We start from the raw sequence: 4,980 nt of genomic DNA, 5'->3' as shown, positions 1-4,980 counted from the left end.
TATTGGGACAGAAGATTTCAGCTCTGGTACCGCACTCATGTGCTGCTGTTTAAGAACAAATTTATTGGCTAATCAGGGCCCTCTACTCTGATGAGCGTCCCCTGTCCACACTATAAAAAGAAAGGGGGAAAAAAGGCATGTAACTATTTTGGCTGATTGGTTTTTTTTTATCCTGTCCAAAAGCTCTTCAGTTCTGGTTTTAAATAAAGCTATTTTGAAGAGGGTGAAGCTGAATGTTTCTGTTGCAACCTGCTGTGTTCATGCCCCTGCCCTGGTTTGTTGCATCATTCTGGGGAGGCACAGAAAGTTGTCTTTATAGAAAGAGTGTGAAATGACACATACAGCAGGCAGCATGGTCTAGTGGTTAGAGCACAGTGTGGGAGTCAGGAACCCTGTGATCTGATGCTGGTTTCTGTCACTAACTTGCTGCAAGTGTGACCAATTCATTCAAGGTTGATTTTTCTGAGAGGTGGACCATGCTAGCTCTGGCTGAGTTCAGTAGTAACTCAACAAATCAGGTCCTTCACCTCTCTGAGTCCCAGTTTCCCATCTACAAAAGAGAGATAGCACTTACCTACAGAGTGCTTTGAGATGTGCTATAATACTGTGCACCATCCTCTGATGACAAGTGCTATAGATAGGCAAAATATCACCCTTATATCACTCCCCACCTTCAATATTTTGGGTCAGTTTAGTGTCAGTCTATCCCTGTCTCTCAGGCCCTGCCCCACCAATGAGCTCCATGTAGAACTCATTTGTAGCTGACTCTTGTGAATTAACACAGCTAATCCAAATCCCTGCTGAGAAAGGGCCTGATCCAGAGTCCACTGAGTCAATGGCAGCCTTTATTCATAGCACAAGATCACATATTCTGTCTCTGGATGTATTAGCCATTTGTAGCCTTCTAGTTCAGCAAATGAATGCAGTTCTGATAAACTACAGCACATTCTGGGCCATCTGCCAGCTCATTCATTGAAATTTCTGCCATGGACTGAGGGTGTGTGTATATATATATATATATAAAACTTCCCAGGTTTTCATCAAGAGTTGCTAGAAATCAAACAGGTATGTCATAGCAAGAATGTATTTTCACAATCTGAACATTGGGCCTTATATAGGGGATAATTTTGCCCTCATACCAGCATAGTAGAGCTGCTTCCTTGCAGGAAAATGAAGTTTCTAGTCATGTAGAGAGAATGCTATATCAGCTGAGATTTGCTATGAAGATCAGAGAGGAGACATTCAGCTGTGAATCACACTGTGCGTATTTCATCCCTGCATTTCAAGAAGAGAATGAGCCCCTCTGCTTTAGATGAATCAGTCTTAAATTGAATAGCACTGTGATGGGGGAATACAAATGCCACCCTGGATAGGGCTAACGAGCTGCCAAGGGCTTAATCAGCTCTGACCCACTCTTCCTGCAATAGGTAGTGGGCTGGAGGGAGGAGTTATTAGGGGACAGCTCAGCTCAGCTCAGCTGAGATCTGGCTGGGAGGGAAAGCAGAAGAGAAGAAGCCTGGCTGGTAGCAGTTAGGGTTGGGCTGGGGAGTGAGTCCCCACCCCAGGTTTTTGCTCTCACTCAAAGTTCCAGGCTGGGGAATGTGGGGGAGGGGGCCTGGCCCCAATGCTTTTAAGCAGGGAGCCTGCATGACTTCAGTACTAGGGTTGCCAGTTGTGGTTGGGAGTATTCCTGAAGGTTTCATCACATGACTTAATGCTTCATTTAAAAATATTCTTTAAGTCCTGGAGGGTTGGCAACCCTAATCAGTACAGCTGCTGCCAGAGCAGTCTGAAGGGTCGCTTCACCTTAGGGTGACCAGATGTCCCAATTTTATAGGGACAGTCCTGATTTTTTAGGTCTTTTTCTTATATAGGCTCCTATTACCCCCACCCCCTGTCTCAATTTTTCACACTTGCTGTCTGGTCACCCTACTTTGGCTGTGTGGTCATGACACTACTGAAATTTAACCCAGCCATACAGACTTTGCCCCCTTCCCCCAAAGAACTATCTGAATTGACATCATTGCTGTCTGTAGCCAGGAACTAACTAGAGACTGCTGCTGCCAGCACCTCCCTGAGGGAAGGTAGGCCTGATGCAGGACTCTCAGTGTGATTTGCTACCCGTGACTTCTCCATTGCTGCTGCATACAACTGCTGCTAGTGTTGCCCTGCCTGAAAGGGGAGACAGCCCAATAAACCCCTTTTATCTTTTGTGACCGAATGGGGCTACAGCAGTGGGTTGCCGCAAATCCAGGAGTGACACTGCCACAATCACTAAAATAAAAACAACCTGTATCATGAGCTGGCCCTAACAATATTGATACAAAATCATATATTAATTTATATAACAGATTTTTTTTCCCCGCTGGCATTTAAAGAAGTTTTAATCTCCCCAGCTCCTTCAATGATCCTGATAAAAAGTGGAATTACGGGTGGCCCTGACCTATTTGTTTCATATCATATTGATCCTGAGCTACTTATACAACATGATGGACCAAATTCCACTCACTTTCACCAAGGCCAGTGGAGATTTCACACTGGTTTTTCCTTGACCTTCTCTGGAGCTGAATCATCAGTTTATCCTAGAAATTATCTTATCGAACTAATGAACAGTTAATGAAGTGCAAATAACTGAAGGATACACTGAAATGACTGTATTTTGCTCTGCTGGGGGAGAGCGTTTCCTTTCCAGAACAATCACAACACAGAAAGGGAAAAACAAAGCAGGTAAGAGTCACGCATTTGTTCATTTCAAGTTGATTTGTTTGGGTCCTGTAGAAACGTCTGATGGGTGGCTCTGTAGGCTGCCTGGCCTTTCACCCTCACCTCCTAAGGATTTTGATGGTTTGGATTGAAATCTTAGCAGTATCTGTCCCATTTATTATTATTATTACAGACAAAACCACAGCATATAAGGAAGGCGGGGCAGTGGGATTCCTTCAGTGTATATATTGCATTTTAGTCCAAACCCATTGTCAATCAATGGAAAGAATCCCAGTGATTACAATGGGCTTTGGAGCTGGCTTTCACTGAAATGTCCTGGCGGTTGTTCTAGGAGAATCCGCAAGAGACTGCTGAGTGTTGCCTCTTTTGCAACCAGCTGCAGCCCTGCATGCTGCAGGAATTAGCGAAAGGGTGTTGATGGGGCTTTATGGGGCACATTTTCAGAAGCATGCCTGTATCTGAGTTTTGTACAATGTGTTTTTGGGATGCAAACAAGAAACCTTAGGCAAAACTTGGCCAGCTTGCCCGATTAGTGGTGCTTTAACTGTAAAATACTCAGAATTGTGTACTTTCTCCTCCTCAGCTCCAGCACCCCACCCCTTCTCTTTATTATCTTGAAATGAATTCCTCTTAGTGTATGCACAATATGCCTTGGGTGGTAAGTGACTAGGATTCATCACCAAATTTGATTTGCTGGTTGGATCATTAACTTCCCCGGCTTGGGCCGGGTACTGACGGGGAGTGCAATATGAATGCTGATCCCTGCCCCCCTTGAAACCAATTTAAGAGACACGCTTAAAATTAAGACTCTCTTCTTGCCTTTCCCTCCGTCTCCAGACTGCCCCCAGCATTGCCAATTTAGCTAGGAGTTCACATATGATTTTCTAAACAAAAGATTCATTTTTCTTACTCTTTCTAGAAGGTGCAGATTCTTACCCTGACCCCAGCTTCCTGTTGAAGGGTTTGATCCAAAGTCCGTTGAAGTGAATGGAAAGATTCACATTAACTTCTATGGGAATTGGAAAAGGCCCAAAATTCACAGGAATCTCCCTTGTTCCAGTGCTTTGTCTAAGCTATCTGTATGTGTTGATTTTAAACTTCCTGAGATTGGATCACAGCAAAGAGAGAGAATGTTATCAGATAAACCTAACACAAAAGAGCAAGGCCCTGTGGCTGAAAACGTAATGGTTAAATAGCGAGATAAACCTTTTCTTTTTACATATGACTAGAGGTTCTGGTAGCCAGTCTGACTCTGTTTGACTGGAGCTGCAAGGAGCATTGGTTTTGTCCGTTTCTAAAATCAGAATATTTTTCTTTTGAAGCAGATGGATTTGAGAAATTTGAGACCCCCAACCTTGTATATTGTGGAGACCTTTGCTGCAGGAGACCTTTGCTCTGGCAAATGGTAAGATAAGAATCCTAGAAGAGAAGTGTATGTTCAGCTTTTCCCTTCTTGGTTTTATTGCAGATTTTTTTCCCCAGGATATGTTTCATAAAACACTATCTACAAATGAATATGACTAAATCCATCAAGTTTTATAGTCTGCCACTGAAAACCTTGTGAGCAAACCAAATGGTCATTAGACCAAGATGCGTCACCTGTCCTTGTAAGCCACACATGCTAGGAACTTATACCGAGATAGAACCTTCCATCTGAGATTCTCCATGTATTTAACATTTTTTGCCTTTAATAGGAAACTGTCATATTCTTTTTTCTGTACATCTCAACCTGCCAGGACACACGTGTAGGATACAGTGTATGAAAGAGTCCCAACAGAAGGGCACAGAAAACAATTATGAATCCAGGAAGTTTACAAAGACATGGGATTCAATTCTTTAGTGGAAATGACTTTGTCTCATCTCTGTTCCATGATTCTGTATTTCTGATGGAATAATTTATGATAATAAAAGACTGAGAGAACATCAGGGTTGTTTTTTTAAAACATGGGTAGATTCAAGACAGGTCCATTTACTTGGTACTTGTGTGGCCACATGAGTGTAATAACTGAACACCTGGGGCTAAGGGGAGGGTAGCATCCCTCGAAATGAAGGGCGTTGTTCATGGAGATGGGGTGGAGAGGCATTTCTCACCAGTCCATTGTGTGTCGGAGGCAGAGAGGTCAAAGCTGAATGTCAAAGGCTAAATACCATTTGCCACAGCATGTGTGTTCTGGTTGAATCAATACTCACCTGCTTGCACCATGCACCCTTGCACAACAGGGAAGTGTGAGAGGGAGGGAACTTAATGAGGAAACC

At 43.4% G+C, this 4,980-nt stretch overlaps 1 long non-coding RNA gene across 1 annotated transcript; it reads left to right on the top strand.

The window, feature by feature from the left end:
* Positions 1–2,666: 2,666 nt before the first annotated feature.
* Positions 2,667–4,645, top strand: LOC120406629. Its single transcript, XR_005599429.1, has 3 exons — positions 2,667–2,727; positions 4,047–4,129; positions 4,419–4,645. It is a non-coding gene; the product is annotated as an uncharacterized LOC120406629 (long non-coding RNA).
* Positions 4,646–4,980: the final 335 nt, after the last annotated feature.

The sequence above is a fragment of the Mauremys reevesii genome, linkage group 5, assembly GCF_016161935.1.
Source record: "Mauremys reevesii isolate NIE-2019 linkage group 5, ASM1616193v1, whole genome shotgun sequence".
Classification (NCBI taxonomy): domain Eukaryota; kingdom Metazoa; phylum Chordata; order Testudines; family Geoemydidae; genus Mauremys; species Mauremys reevesii.
This window is presented reverse-complemented; position numbering and strand designations above follow the sequence as displayed.